The 16,967-nt window shown below is 35.9% G+C and overlaps 2 protein-coding genes across 17 annotated transcripts in view; one reads left to right on the plus strand and one right to left on the minus strand.

The window, feature by feature from the left end:
* The window catches only part of PPIP5K2 (diphosphoinositol pentakisphosphate kinase 2), a 102,987-nt gene extending 97,092 nt beyond the window's left edge, over window positions 1-5,895 (minus strand). For 8 of the 14 annotated variants that reach the window (XM_051995114.1, XM_051995095.1, XM_051995059.1 and 5 more), the window contains exon 1: window positions 5,690-5,885. The gene's annotated coding sequence lies outside the window, so the exon portion shown is untranslated. Of the gene's footprint in view, window positions 1-5,689 lie in introns of all 14 variants that reach the window. The other 6 variants (XM_051995141.1, XM_051995133.1, XM_051995105.1 and 3 more) reach the window with 3 other exon arrangements.
* A 151-nt stretch (window positions 5,896-6,046) lies between these two features.
* Window positions 6,047-16,967, plus strand: part of GIN1 (gypsy retrotransposon integrase 1) — a 36,682-nt gene continuing 25,761 nt past the window's right edge. Inside the window, exon 1 of one of the 3 annotated variants that reach the window (XM_051995162.1) lies at window positions 6,047-6,136. The gene's annotated coding sequence lies outside the window, so the exon portion shown is untranslated. The other 2 variants (XM_051995153.1, XM_051995192.1) reach the window with 2 other exon arrangements.

Here is a 16,967-nt window from a genome sequence, read left to right on the forward strand (position 1 = left end):
AATGATCCAAGAAAATTTCAAAGGACTCATGATGAAATAAATGCTACCTTCTTCCAGAGAGAGAAGTGATGAACTGAGTATATTTTATTTTCTATTGCTTTGTGTGTGTGTGTGTGTGTGTGTGTGTGTGTGAGAGAGAGAGAGTGAGAGAGAGAGAGAGAGAGATACAGTTGATAGGGAAATATGTTTTACATGATTTCACATGATCAAGTGTTATATTGCTTGTTTTCTCAGTGGGTGGAGGAAGGTCAGGAATGAGAGTTTAGAACTCAAAATTTAAAAAGAATGTTAAAAATGATAAAAATATTTTTAAAGAAGCTTCTGTACATTCTACTTCCTAGAGCAAAAAATCTAAACTCATTCTTCTGGCATCTCACAATCTGGTTCCAGTCCATCTTTCTAATACATGGCTACTTACTGTTCCATTTCACACACACTGCATTTCCAACTAAACTTGGTCACCTGATTAACTCCATAATTTGTCTTCCATCTCCTGTGTTTTTGCGGAGGATTATTGGATCGATGCCACTCTAGACATCCTTCACACCTTTAATAAACTCAGACTTCTCTGATTCTTGGAATCCCAAGTTTTCTTCTAGATTCAGCTCATGATGCCTCATAAAAGAGATCGTTCATGATTCTATTTGTTCCCATGGACTTCAGCCCTCAAATTATTTTGTATTTATGAATATTTTGTTTATATCTTGTCTTGTTCTGTTTACAATGTAAGCTCTTTTGAGGACAAAGACTCCTTAGTTTTGTCTCTGTGTTCCTAAATGCTAACACATAGGAGTTATAATGTGTTTTGAATAGTATCTTAATTTCAAAAGGATGAAAGAAATGCCAGAGTACAGGTCATACACTAGGAACGCTGAAATAACTATATATAATGGTCAAAAAAGAATTTTAGAAGGGTTAAGGCAGAGGGAGAAATAGATGATAAACGTTTATAGTTAAAAGTAATTTAGAGTTCTAAATTATAGAGGTGAAACACTTATTGGTTATGATGACATCAAGAGTGCTATAAATCTATATGTGAAAAGTAGAATGAAAAGAATCTCTGAACTTGAGGAGGCTAATAAATAGGAAGTCAAAGTATTTGAGAGGAGAGACATCAATATCAATATAAATCAAAATACAGAAGTAATAGTTATTTTACTGAAAAACAAATCAGATACTGAACACCTTGAAAAAGACAAGGTTTATATCTTGAATAATACCTTGAAGAATAAAAACCTTGTTATTCTCTTTCTACAAGGAGAATAACCTGATGTCCTCTAGATAAATGCTACTAATATCTGTGCATCTTAATATAGCTTCTATCTTCAGAGGAAGAGAGGCTACTTAGTGACAGTGGCAAGAGAAGGGTCTGGAAGTCAAAGTGTGAGGGAAGGAATATTACTCCCCTTTCTGACCTACCTAAGAAACAGTGCACCTAGTAATAAAAGAGGATAGTCAGGGATACAGTATCATCTAGAGGAAATCATGTTTGCAATAAGATAGAAGAAATGAGGGAGAAAGAGATTTAATTAAGGAGCTGTTGATAAAGAGTTGAAGAGGACATAATAGAAAGGGAAAGCAAGAGAACAGATATATGAGAGGATTAGGGCTGAGGTAGATGAGATTAGGGGACTAAGAGAAATAAAAGAGAAGAGAGTTTTCTTCTTGATAATCAAGGGAAAAAAACTAATTCAAAAAGATTTAGAAAGGAAGAGGTTCAAGGAATTATCTGAGCACTTGTTTGAGATGTTATAAAAGGAATTACTGCTTAGATTAACAAATGACATTTTTTAATATTTTTGTTATTTTAATTTCATTGCTTTAATTTTCCAACTTAATCATTTTATAATGTATGCAATATTAAAACAGGAGTAGATATATCTAATTTACATGTAAACATGAGGTCCCTTCCAGTTCTAAATATATGGCCTATGATACTAACCAAAATGCTATATATTTAAAACCTTGGGGATTCTTGGTCTTCTGGATTCAGTCAGTCACTCATTACACAAATATTTAATTACCCATCAAATGAATGCATTGTGCTAAATACTGATTAAGAATCCTCTTTCTCCTCACAAAAACAAAGCAAAACAACACAACAACAACAAAACAACCCCTTATGGTTTCAGTGACATTTTCTAAACTAAAATTAAGAAATGTAAATAATAAAGATTTATTATTTCTTTTATTGGTAGAATGGGACAGAATCTGTCTTTAAAATCTAGAATATATATTAGTGAAGTGGAGCTAAAATAATCTAACTCTAATGAGATTATAATTAGACCTAAGAATTCCCAAAGCAAAGTAAAAGGGCAGTTATGTTCCTACCATACAAAATTAAAACTCTGAATGAATTTTCCCACAAAAACATTGTTATAAAAAGTGGGAAAGTTTTACAACTCTGCAACATTTTGTGTTTAATTGGCTTCCAGAGGCTGGTGAGGGTACCTAATTTGCAACATTGTTTCTATGGGGAAATATATTAAGAATTCCCAGTAAATGACCCAATCACACTGGAGAGCAATTTGGAACTACAACCAAAGGGCTATCAAATTGTGCATATCCTTTAATCCAGCTGTGTTTCTACTGGGTCTGTACCTCAAAAGAAATCATAAAAAAGGGAAAAGGACCCATGTGAGCAAAAATGTTTGTAGCAGTGCTTTTTGTAGTGGCAAGGAAATGGAAACTGAAAGGATGCCCATCATTTGGGGAATGGCTGAATAAGTTATGGTATATGAATGTAAAGAAATATTATTGTTCTGTAAGAAACAATCATCAAGATAATTTTAGAAAGGTCTGGAGAGATTTACATGAACTGTGATGCTAAGTGAAGTGAGCAGAACCAAAAGAACATTACAACAATGACATTATGTGATGATCAACTGTGATGGACTTGGCTCTTTTCAATCATGAGATGATTCGAGTCAATTCCAATACACTTGTGGAGAGGGCTTTCTGCATCCAGAGAGGGGATTATAGGACATATGAATCATAATATAAGACTTTCACTTTTTTTGTTATTTGCTTGCTTGTTTTTTTTTTTTTCCTTTCTCGTTTTTTTTCCCTTTTTGAGTTGATTTTTCTTGTACAGAATGATAAATGTGGAAATATGTTTAGAGGAATTGCTCATGTTTAACTTGTATTGGATTGCTTGCTGTTTGGCAGGGAAGGAGGGAGAAAAATTTGGAACACAGGGTTTTGCAGAGGTAGATGTTAAATACTATCTCTGCATGTATTTTGAAAAATAAAATATATATGTATATTATATTTTAAAAAAAGAATTCCTAGTAAAACAAACTCCCATTCCCAATCTTTTGCAATAGACTGTGGATAAATAGAAAACTATCTCTATACAAGTTCTTTGCTGTCTTTAAAGCCATAAAGTCATAGTACCTGGTACAAAGTAGGTGTTTAATAAATTGCTTATTGAATTGAGGTTTCTTGGTAACCATTCTTAAGGGTTTAAAAATTGTGAAATTGTGTCCAATTGACATTTATTTTGAATATTTAGCTTCTTTCATTTCAGATGTCCCCTCAAAATTTCTCTATATTATATATCTCTGATATCTCTTCCTTATTTACTTATATTTGCCACCACCTTAATCTAGGTTCTAATGTCATCATTTGTTGCCTGAAACTAATACCATCTACTTACTTTGAAAGGCTCTTGTGAAGAAAAAATTTTGCAAATTTTAAAGTGCCACATAAATTTAAGTTTATTACAACAGCTTCTTACCTGTTTTACTTCCAAATTAATTCAATCTCTTCTTCCCCTTTTTTGTTGCTTAGTGATTTTTCAGTCTTATCAACTTTTCATGATCCCATTTGGGGTTTTCTTAGCAAAGATATGAGAATGGTTTGCCATTTTCTTCTCCAGCTCATCTTTACAGATGAGGAATTGAGACAAATAAGGTTTGAGTGACTTGCCCATGGTCACACAGCTAGAAACTGCTCAAAGCCATATTTGAATTAAACCCCTCTCCTTCCACTGGTGCCACTTAGCTACTACTCCTTCCCTTCCCCTACTTAACTATAAAATAATCTTGCCCCAAAACCTTCAATATATCTCTATTACACAATTTCACCCAACCTATCTTTTCTCATACTCATATTCTAAACTCAGGTTAAGTTGGACTATTAGTCTTCCAGTCCTTTGTACATTGGGATACTTTGTCCCTCAATACCAGGCATAAATGCATCTGTACCTCCTCATTTCTTCCTTTCAGAATCCTAATCTCTTCATGCTATCTTCTCTGACACTCATAGGTAAAAGCAATTCTCTTATGAGACATTTTCCTATAATACTTTGCATAATCTTTATCTACGAACATTCCATCATGCTCCAGATCATAATAGAATATAAGCTTCTTCAGGGAAAGAATAGTATCATTTAAAAAAAAAAATCTTAATCTTTAATTTCTAGCAGTACCTGTCACAAACTAGGGCCCTAAAAATGTGTTTTTTATAAAATATATTACAATATTAATTTCACAGCCTCTCTATAATTTGACTTAGTGAGAATTAGCAAAATCACATTTATTTGAAGGTTCTGCTTCTATATTTTGCGTAAAAAAAAAGTTGCCTAAGTTTAGCAAACAGCAAGCCTAGCCTACAACCAAGTTCCTTCAAGAATACTTCACTTAAGGAATTTTAAGTTAAAAAAAAAACAAACAAAAAAAACCAATCAGCAGCATAAAGCAGTTGGTGTTAGTAATTGTAATACAAAAATATAGGTGTTCAATAAATGCTTGTTGAGTTGGAGTGTCTTGGCACCCACTCTTATGAGCTCGAAAAGTTTTGTCTTGTTTAATTCACACATTCCTTTATGAACACTTAATTTCTTTCGTTTTTCGTCTTGGTTGTTCCCTCCAAACTGTGTCTTGAGCTCTTTTTTCCTCCAAACTCTACACTCTTATCTTCCCTTGGAAGACTCGTCCATTTCTTCGGAATCAATGATTCCCTCTTCGAAAATACAGGCTCACAGTACCGTAGGCCAAAACAATTAAGTGAAGCAAACCTCCCCCCCATTGTGGCACTTTGGTCATCTATTAAGCAGACTCCAACCTCTAGGGACATTCTCCTCTTCTGCACATTCAATAGCTATCCGTAGGGAGCCGAGGCGGGGGATCGGAGGTACCCCCTACTAAGATGACAGGAATTGGCTTCCTATCCCCACACCACAAAGACTCAAGGTTAGATCGATTATTCATTTCAGAACACGGCGGCCATTACCTACAGAACATTAAGGTGCGACCTTTCTCTTCCCCAGTCCTAGGAAGACCAGAATCCGCAGCAGGGACAGCACCTGGTATGACTCGCCCCAATCTGCAGGTGCAGAATCAACGTCCTTCCAATAGACCCTTTTCCCTCCCCACTCACGCAGAAATCCCCACAAGGTCTCAAAAGTGGGGAAGGGGACCAAATTGGGGAGGGGGGCAAAAAGTAAGGAAAGAGAAAGGGGGGGTGGGAAGTCGTCTCTCCACCCCAACCCAGGAGAAGCTGCAGACCCAACAAGAGCGAGGGGGATGAAACACGGCTTCTAGAAGGAAGAGGAAGGAGAAAGAAGCGGAGGGGAGGGCTCGGAGGTCACCCTCCCCCACAGCAGCCTCACCCCAGACCAGGGCCGGAGAAAGGCATGGCCGGCAGCCCCGCCCCCGTCGCCACCTCCCATCCCCTAGCCCCTCACCTGCCCTGGGGGCTGCAGTCGTCTCGCGGACGAGAGTTGGCGGCGGCCGGTCCCATCCAGGTGGCTGATTATTGTCCTCACTCCCCGGCCCCGCGGCGGATTCACGTGTCTTCAGGTGCTGCCTCCCGCCCGGCTCTAGTAGCCCTCGACAACCATGGGAGCAGCGACTGCCGCCCACTTCCCCTTAGTTGGTCCCGCTCTTTCCCGCCCCCCACCCCCCTCCCCAGCCCTGGAGGCTAGTCTTACTAGGAAATTGCGCCGGGCGGGACTACTTCCGGCAGAAGTCCATCCCACCTCCTAGTCCCTCACCCTCTCCTCCCAGAGACCCACACTAACCGTTGCTCCTCCTCATCACCGTGTAGAGCACCACCCTCTTACCCGGAGTCCTCACTTCCGGCAGCGCCAGATAAGTCCCAGAACTGCGGGGAGACTTAACTGAGGATTGGGGTAGTTGTTTATGTTTGTTTGTTTTTCTGATTGAAGCGCCCCCTCCGGCTAGTAACCCTTCTCTCTCTTCTGGGTCAGGTGGGTTATATTTTGCACCTCCTGCGGATTCGGTTGACTGGCGGGCGGGTTGCGGCGATTGTAGTTTGGAGATGGCGACAATCTTCACGCGGCTTCTGCTGGTAAAGAGCATGTGATAGGGGTCTTTTCTGTGCATTCTGTTCAAAAGTCTTATCAGGAAAGGACCTCCGGCAATTTGTTCATTTTGTAGATGGGGAAGTAGGCTCTTAGGAAGAACAAAATGAGGGAAACGAGGTCAAGCTGTGGTCGTAGGTGTCCGAAACAGAATTTGCAAATGAGACTCTTAGAATTGGAGGGATCAGGGGGCAATGAGTGCCCGCGGAGGCGAGGTTGGGCGTACAAACTTTGTTATCGAAATTTCTCCAGCCCCAAAGGCCTGATTCTTGTTAGCGACTTACACTTAAGTGTTTAGTCAAATTTTCTTCGCCTAGTGCGAGAGAGGTGGATGGGACCGGAGACAAGAGGCATTCTGGGAAATGTAGTGTCTCTAAGTAAACCGAGCAGGATTGTCTGGGAAGGTTCGCTGCTGTGACTCTTGAGGATTAATAACCTTGATCGATTTATGCAGGCTTTTTGAAGTCCTTTGCCCATTCCTTTATTCCCTTAAGTGTTAGCATCTAAAAATCAAAGTCGTTCAGGCTCAGAGTAAGGGATGACTGAGATTTGGAGGAGGGAGAAAAGCAATGTTAATTGTTCTGTAGTTTTTTATAATAAAAAATAATGATCCAGGTAATTTTAATTGAATAGTTGTTTTGTTTTTTTTAAGTGGCTCTTTCTGGATCAAAAGAGTAAGATAATTTTCAGAATAGAAATCGGCATTTTATCAATAATAACTTAGGCAAGTTTTGATAATGTGAAATCCCCGTAACAAACATATAACAGACATATTGATTAATCAGCAAGAGGAGGCAAGGTCCTCTTCCATTCCTGGAATATTATCAAAGGACTACTCTCTGCCTGATGTACTGTGGAAACACAAAGCAAACCCTTGAAACTGTCATGCTATACTTCTCTTCCCCAAGAAATTTATATTCATGTGCAAAGCTAGATAAGGACTAGGTAATACTAAGGAGTACCTACTTAAATTGGGAAGATTTGGTAAGACTACTCAGGAATTAGTAGTAGTATATCTACGCATGTATGCAGAGATTGAGGGAAAGGAAGTATATGAAAGAATGATTATTTACATCAAATAGTGCATATCCACTATATCAGTGGTAGAAGTGAACCGGAACAGGCTACACAGAAGATACCACTTGTATTCAATGCAGAAAAAATTTCCCCTATTTTAGAGTCTTAGAATACCAAAGTATATTTGGTGTGAGTTCACAGGTGATCTAAATTACATTAGTGTTGTCAAAAAAGATTTTAAGTATTGTTTTCTGTCCTAATGGGAGGAATGTGAGTAGCGGGGAAATTTTTTTTTTTTTTTTACAAAATTATGCTTTTTGGAGCTAGACACTGAAAAAATTTTAGGGTATACTTGAAGCAAAATTGATATCACCTATGAAATTTTTTATAAGTTATATGTCTTTTAACACTGCCATGTAAACAGGACTATTTCCGTCGATATTTAATATTCAAAGAAGCATAGTATATACACTTCAACTTAAGACTTAAATTTAGCAGTAGAATTGAGCAATTTGCATCCAAATATTTGTTGATGTTGTATGTTGTATACTGTCTGAGATGTATATACTACCTTTCTTTTTTCCTATTTTTTTTGAAACAAAAGTGGCAGGATTTCTTTTTAGTAAAGATTATTTAGAGATTATCAATTGTGGCTTAGTGAATAAAATGGTGGCCTTGAAGTCTAAGAGATGGTGGATTCAAATACAGTTCTGTTATTTATTATTAATCACTTCTTTGTACCTGAGGACAGTTAATGCCTTAGAATTTTACTAATTCTTGGATGATTTGTTCTCTGCATTCCAAATAAGGGGAAAGAATACTAATGAAATCATTGAATCTTTGTATTTTTACATAAAGATTATATTCCAGATAAATATTAAATTGTTAATGTACACCAACTCAAAAACACTATTGCCATTCTTGTTAATTGATAGTATGTATATATCTGTGCATTTTTGTTAATAAGTGAGCTTATGTTTTGAGCAAGAGATAAATAAATGATTTCATTGATTGGGATCAACTTAGCACAACTTCTGTCACATAGTAGGTGCTATACAAATAGTCGCTCCCCTTTGCCCTTTTTGTTTAGAACTATTTTTTATCTTCATTATGATTATTAATGGCAATCAGTAAGTTTTGGCATTAAAATTCCCTAATCATCTCCTACTCTGATTTATACATTAAATATCTGAGACGACTTCCTCTTCTTCTGTCGTACAGTATGCTTGCTACACAGATATTAGTGAGGAACAACGGTCTGAGCTCTTAGTTCCTAAAATGAGAATTATCCCAAAAGCTTTTAAGAAAAAGATGGGAGAGGGGAGGAAGGAGGGTTAAGATATTGTGCTTACCCCACAACCCTTAAGGAGGTTGCATTTTAATGTTGTCTGACTCTTCCTGACACTGTGGACCATTATGTCAATACTGTCCATGGGGTTTTATTGGCAGAGATTCTGGAATAGTTTTCCATTTCCTTCTCCAGTGGATTATAACAAAGAAAAATTAAATGACTCCTCCAGGTCACGCTGTAAGTTAAGTGTCTCAGACTAGATTTGATCTCAGGTCTTCCTGATTCCAGATCCAGTGATCTATCCATTGAACCACCTTTATATATTATATTACATTATATTATATTATATTATATTATATAGTGGGATGGATTAAGTAGAGTGCTAGGGGCAGTATGTTGTCACCCCTTTTTCAATAGCAGTTTTGACATTGCTGTGATTCTTTTTACCATTCCAAGAAATGAAAAGTTGTAAGATGAAGGTTATGCATTTTGGGTAGATGACTAGATTCCTCACTAGATCTGATTTCTTGATTGAGTGTGATGGAACTAAGTGAGCAGTAGGTTGAAGGAGTTGCATTTATATCCACTAATCAGGATTTCAGGTAGCTAGATGGCTAGGCTGGGAATTAGGAAGATCTGAGTTCAAATTGGACTTCAAACTCTTAACTGGCTATGTGACTCTCTGCTTGTCATTTAACCCTATTTGCCCCAGTTTCTTTATCTGTAAAATAAGCCAGAGAAGGAAATATAGTGTGGTTTGGGAATGTCTAAATATAGGTTACAGGATCTATTTGAGTTGCAATTCTGTTACTTGAATTCAAGTAAATAAGCATTTATTAAGAATGTATTTTGTGCCAGGCACTATGCTAAGAGTTAGGGATTTAAAAAAAAAAAAAAAAAAAAAAGGAGTAGCAAAAGAGAGTTCTTTTCCTTAGGGAGCTCACAGTCTAAGTTGTTAATTATGTAGGTTTGAGAATTTCTTCAGCTTTCAAGTCTCAGTTTATTCATCTGTAGAAGATGGTAAAATGGAAGGAAGAAAGATTTGGATGAGATTATTTCTCATATCTTTTCCAGCTCTAGCATTCTATTATTCTGGATACTTTTTTTTTTTTTTTTTAATGATGGCTTATTTAATTGTAAGCTGCTTTTTTGCATCAATTTAAGGAGGTGCATGAAGAATTAGACACAACTCAAAGGAAATGCATCTATTTTCAGATATGAATGAAAAGTTTAAGGGATAGAAGGAAAGCTGAGGAACTTTTTAATATCTTCAGTGTTAGGTTTTCATAGTATGACTTAATTGTTTTCTTTGAAGCTCTATGAATTATGATCTCAAAATGAAATATATTTTCCATTTTTATATTTCAGTACTCCATTTATTTGAGGTAGCTAGGTGGCACAGTGCATAGAGTGCCAGGCCTGGAGTCAGGAATATTCACCTCCCTGAGTTCAAATCTGGCGTCAACACTTATTAGAAGTGTGAATCTGGACAAGCCACCAAATCCTGTTTGCCTCAGTGAGCTGGAGAAGGAAAGGGCAAACCACTCCAGTATCTTTGCTAAGAAAACTCCCCAAAATGGGTAATGAAGAGTGGAACATAACTGAAGATGGTACAACAACAACTCCATTTCTTATAATTACCTTAAGGTACTTATTTAGAAAAATGCTTTGAAAATGTTGTATTGAAAATCACAGATTATCAATATGACACCTAGTTTCATTCAGATTTTTAAAATTCTACCTTAGAAAGGAACATTTACTCCTTTTGCTTAGAAATATTATATTTTTATCTAATTTGTTCAGTGAAATGATAGAAATCTAGGCATAATTTCCTAATTTGTACAGTTGGAGAAGGGAGGATGGAAAAGAAATTGTACTACTCTCTCTAAATTCTGTAGTTATTGAGGTTATTTTACACTTGACTTTTTGGAGGGTACTAACATAATGCAATTTTGCTTTTTTATCTTTTTGGCAAGACTTTTCTTCTAAAATGGAAAATAGGTGCAGTTAACTTTTATGTTAGAAAAACTTAATACATAGTTACATAACTTCTTGAAAGCAATAATTATCTTTTATATGTTTTGTAAATTATCTTACATGTTATTTAATTTATGAAATTCACTTTTCAAATAGCAAATTTTAAAAAGACCACCCTCATCTCTTCAGGTAGAGATTAGAAACTAGGTGGAAATTTTTTGTGACTAGCCTGTTTATTACAGAATTTAAATATAATCATTTAGATTTAAAAGTTTATTCAATTCGAAAATTAAGTAGCTAATATTACAAAGCATTGCATCCCAACGAGAAGGACTGCCAAAAGTGTAGGCCTTTGCCTTTAACTAAGCAGGTAATTTTTTTTTTTTCCAGTGTCGCTACATCATCTCTTTTAAATAAGGACTTGTCTTGTGTACCAGTTTTCAGATTTTTGTGGTGTGAAATCTCTGACTTTAAAGAACTTTGAAATAGCAATCCCAACAAAAGTTGTTTGAATTGGTTATTTCACTAATGCTAATGGCAAAAATATTGTAAGCTTTAAAAAAAAAAAAAAGATGTATAATGATATGAAGATACTTCTATGCTCATCAAAATGTTCAGTTTTTTGTGGTAATTTTTTTAGAATACCATCTAATAAATGATAAGACGATTGTATCATGTACATTTGTGCATTTAGTACAGTGCATGTATTAAGGCACTTAATACATGTTCCATAATTTTTACCTTTGAAATTACATTATTAAAGTACTAAATTACATTTAGTACTTTAAGTTTTTTAGTACTAAAGTTACTAAACACCAAAATATATTCTCAAATCTTTATTCCATATCCAGCAATGTTATAGATAATTTGTTTAGTTGAAAAGAATGTGATTATTTCCTTCTAATTAATTATGTATTTATTACTATCTACTTTGTGTCAGATATTGTGTTAAATGTTAAGGAATAAAAAAGTAAAAAAAAATCCAAACAATTCTGTTCTTACATTCTCTTAGGATACTTTATAATCAGGAGTAGGTATTAACAGAATAGCTTACCTTCTAAAATGTTTTACAATTTTCATTGAAAAATGAAAATTTTTAATTACATAATCCAGTATTTGGGGAGATTGTTTCAGTTCATACCATTAGCAGTTCTGCTTTTTTAAAAAATGAACCAAAGAAGCTCAGTAACAAAAAGAAAGGTCTAACATGTGTGAAACTATTATTGAACTTTTTATGGTAGCAAATAATTGGAAACAAAATAGATGCCCATTGTTGGTGGTCAGAAGTGATTGTGGTATATGAAAGTAATTGAATATTAGCAACTAGATGGTGCAATTAGAGTCAGTACTGGAGTTATGAGGATCTAGAGTTCAAATGTGGTCTCAGACCACATTTAACTTGTCCTAGCTGTGTGACCTTAGGCAAGTCACTGAATCCCAATAGTTTCCAAAGTGGAGGGGTAGAATATTACTGAGCTATTAAAAAAAAAAAAAAAACAAGCCTGTTGAATATGGAAAGACTTGAGAACTAAGGCAAAGTGAAGTTAGCTGAACCAGGACTACAACAATCTTAAGTGAAAAGAATACCAAAAAGACAATCAGAAAGTTTGGCCTTAGAGGAGAGATAGGAAAAAGTAGTTTTCCTCTACTTCTTTCAAAAGTGTGGGCTTTAGAAAGGTGGCTAGGGTGAGGAGTAGAAAATGAATGTGCAATAATGCATATAAATGAGCCCATTTTTAAAATCTTAGTTTTGCAGTACTTTTTTTTTTTTTCTTCCTCCTTATTCTTAGGAGATGGCTTTCTTGGAGGGAATAGAGGAAAGGATTCAGTGAGAAATGTAAATATAAAAAACAAATTATATTAATAATATTTTGTTTTTGTTTTTTTAAAGGCAGTTAAGAAATACTTGGCGACACATGTTAAAATTGAAGCCTTGTGCAAAAGATTTGCCTGACTCCTGAATAAGGGTAATATAAAATCATGAAGTATTCCACAGTTTTAGAACAAGTTCAGAAAGACACAGATAAGCAGGACAGTTTGGAAACTACAATGTTAAAGTTATATACTTTAAAAACAAGCAGTATATAGTATAGATTCATCGTTTCGTAAATTCTCTTTTTCTGTCATTTGTATTTAGAAATGATTATTTGAATGTTTGTCAAATTCATAACAATTTAAAAAAAAACTTTTTAGACAGAATGAGGCGCATGGGAATATTGATCCTTCACCAACAACCTAGTATGATTCTAAAACTACACAAATGAATAAAGGCAAAAACAGTTCCCAATAAGTTTCTCTACCATGAAAGACTGCCAGGACCTTTGGAAATCCTGAATGGGAAAGGTATAGTAAAAATCAGCATAATCTAACAGGCAAGAACCCTGTTGAGAGTTAAAGTACCATAGAGCCAATATCAAGGTCTTTCAAGACTTGGCACAGGCCACTTCAAAAAGAAGGGCACTTACAAAAGGTGAAAGAGGCTTAAAATGAAGAAAAACCTATCTATCCAAAATAATTATAACCAAACATTGGGGGGAAAAAAAGAGTCCTTAGTGAAATAGAGGGTTTCTGAGAATTCTCGAGATTTGAATAGACATATTGAAATGAAAAAACAGGAGGCATGAGAAACATTGGAAATATTCAATTGAAAGGAGTTACACAAATCATCAGCTTCACTCTCTCTTCCAGAGTCATTGAAGTTGAGTGGCAGAATTAAAGTCAAGACAACTAATAATGCCCCAAGTTATTGTGGATGACCTTGACATCTTCATGTCTGAAAAAACTCTAAGCAATCCACAACACCTGTTTTGACTTTTTAAAAAATGGCACCGTCCACATAAGAATGGAAACCAAAAAAGGGAAATGCATAGTTTTGCTCAACCACACATTATATATCCCCAATCAATGATTAGATATCGTATACATAGATTATAATATAGATACATCTATGTTGTATGTTTTCCATTTTTCCCCCCCACCCCACCCCCATGAATATAAATAAGCTCCTTGAGGACAAAGACTGATTCAAAATCACAACAGAAATTTAGAGTTAGAAGAGTCCTCAGAGGCCATCTAGTCAAAGGAATACCCAAAAGGAATTTCTACAATAGAATACCTGAAAAATGAACTTCTACCCTTATTTAAAGCCTTTTTTGAGGGAGCCTAATCGATTGTTGACTCATACCTAGTACCTATATACCAAGATAAGGTCAAAATGGGTTCATGATTTAGACATAATGAATGATATTATAAGCAAATTAGAAGAACAAAGGATAGTTTACCTCTCAGATCTATGGCAAAGGAAGGAATTTGTGGCCAAAGAACTAGAGTACATTATTGAATACAAAATGGATAATTTTTGTTTAGATTAGGTTTAAAAGTTTTTGTATAAACAAAACCAATGCAGATAAGATTAACAAGGAAACAATGAACTGGGGGAAAGTTTTTACATTCAAAGGTTCTGATAAAGCCCTCATTTCTAAAATATATAGAGAATTGACTCAAATTTATTAGAATTCAAGTCATTCTCTAATTCATAATAGTCAAAGGATATGAATAGACAGTTTTCAGAAAAAGAAATTAAAACCATTTCTAGTCATATAAAACGATGATCTAAATCCCTATTGATCAGAGAAATGCAAATTAAGACAATTCTGAGGTACCATGCTGCATACCTCTCAGACTCCCTAAGATGACAGGAAAAGATAAAGATAAATGTTGAAGGGGATATGGGAAAACTGGGACACTAATACATTGTTGGTGGAGTGGTGAACTGATTCAACCATTCTGGAGAGCAATTTGGCTATGCATAGCCTTTGATTTAGCAGTGTTGCTACTGGGCTTGCTAGTTTGCTAGTTTGTAGGAGTTGGGAAACCTGAATAGATCACTAGAATGGGGGGCTGGGATAGCCCAAGTTGGCTCAGATCCGGGAAGGGGCTGGGACAGGCCCAGATCTTCTATCGGAATTCAAAGGGGTGCTTTTGACCAGGATTTTTGAATCAAAGGTCCTAGCTTCCTGAATTGATAGTCTGCACTTGGGAATCAGAAAGGAATAATCAATCTAGTTTCTTAAAGGGAGCACAACCTGCATCATTTGGACCAAGATAGTACACTCTAAACTAAACTAAAATATAATAAACTCTAAACAAATCTTCCTGATGTATCCCAAAGAGATCATAAAGGAGGGAAAGGGACCCACATGAGCAAAAATGTTTGTGGCAGTCCTTTTTGTAGTGGCAAGAAACTGGAAACTAAATGGGGATGCCTGTCAGTTGGAGAATGGCTGAATAAGTTATGATATATGAATGTTATAGAATATTGTTCTATGAGAAACTCCAGCTGGTAGTCCTAGTAATTTGTTAATTTTTCCATTCTGGAGATCTTAACTAAATTACTGACTTAGAATGCATAGAAGATTTCTTAGTACATCTCAGGAATATTTTAATTTCTTGGGTAAAGGGATCCTACATACTCAAAAAAAATACAAGGTAATTTTAGGGAGAACGGACTAGTAGCTGAGGAAATTAGGAAGAATTTTATGTGGAAGATGACATTTGAACTTAGTTTTGAGGAAAACAAGAAGGGAAAGTGCATTCCAAGCACAGGAGACAGAACCAATACCAGTATGAAAATGAGATGCAGCATCATATCTGAAAAGTATCAAGAAAGTCATTCTAGCTAGGCCACAGTTTACAGTAAAAGTATGTAGGAGTCAATTTGTATAGGATTTTAAAAGCCAAAGAAAGGAGTCTTTTTTGATTCTGAAAGTAATAGGGAACCAATGGAATATTTTGAATAGAAGTAATGATATATTTATATCGTAAATTTAACAAAATCACTTTTACATCTGAGTCTGGCCTTGGTATGAGGAGAGACAAATCAGGAAGATTTGTTTAGAGTTTATTATATTTTAGTTTAGTTTAGCGTGTACTATCTTGGTCCAAATGATGCAGGTTGTGCTCCCTTTAAGAAACTAGATTGATTATTCCTTTCTGATTCCCAAGTGCAGACTATCAATTCAGGAAGCTAGGACCTTTGATTCAAAAATCCTGGTCAAAAGCACCCCTTTGAATTCCGATAGAAGATCTGGGCCTGTCCCAGCCCCTGCCCGGATCTGAGCCAACTTGGGCTATCCCAGCCCCCCATTCTAGTGATCTATTCAGGTTTCCCAACTCCTACAAACAAACTAGCAAACTCTAACCCCCAGTGAAATCCAGTGAGGAGCCAACTTGGGACTCCACCCACAGACTCCTTTAGCTAAATCTCTCCTTATAAAAGAGTCAAGCTGGAGCCCTCTCTTTGCAGAGGGTCGAAACATGGTAGCACCATGCCTGGCACCCCAAGGACCCTCTGTCCACTGGAACCCTGTTTCCCGTGCCCTCCTCTCTACCTTCATCTATTTCCTTAACTATACTTTAATCTTTCTTCCAAATCACATAATAGACCTCTTTTATCAATCTAGCTTTTCAGGCCTGTAAATTCCTTTGCAGGGGACTTGCGCAGTCACTAGACCTCATTTAACTCTCCACCCTTGCATCGAATTCAAAGGGGTTGCAGAGGAGCTCTATTTGACTCCCTGTACTCTGAAGCAGCTTCTAGACCTCAATTAAACCCTAATTTCATTTAGGTACCCCAAAGCTATACCTCATGACAAACACTAGGTGACAATTGTCTGATCTAGGGTGATGTTCATGTGTGTAGAGAGAGGAATACGAGAGACTTTGTAAGTTAAAATAATAAGATTTGAAATTGGTTGGTTATATAGGGTGAGAAACTGAATAGTCAAAGATAATTTAAAGTTAATTGTGCATTTTGGTAAAAAAATCATGTTGCTTCAATAGAAGGAGGATTATTCAGAAGAGAGGTAGGTTTTGCAGAACAGTTAAAGTTTTGTTTTAGAAGGGTTTTGCATTCTTAAAAAAGCATTAGGTTAAAAATTAGAGACCTGGGTTTTATTCCCAGCTGTGTTACTTGGGCTTGTTAATTGGGCATGTCACTTTACCATCCTGGGACTCAATTTCCTCATCTGTAAAATGGGACTAAATTCTAAAATTAGATATCATTTTGATTCTCAGAATCACAATCCATTATGCTACCTTCCCCAACTGACTTTTAAATTAAAAATAATTAAAATTAATTTAATTCTGAGACATTAAAAGAAGTTTGTAATACATCTGGAAGTGATTGGAAGTCTCCTAAGAAGTAATAACACCAGGATTGAAATCATTTTATAAAACCATCTATTTATTTCATTTATCTGACTATATAATCTCTTTGGATCATTTCAAGGTAGTTGTAGAATTAGGTTAGCATCCCTATTAGAGATTGCCAATGAGAGAGGGAGGGAGGGAGGG

This window comes from Antechinus flavipes, chromosome 1 (genome assembly GCF_016432865.1).
Source record: "Antechinus flavipes isolate AdamAnt ecotype Samford, QLD, Australia chromosome 1, AdamAnt_v2, whole genome shotgun sequence".
NCBI lineage: Eukaryota > Metazoa > Chordata > Mammalia > Dasyuromorphia > Dasyuridae > Antechinus > Antechinus flavipes.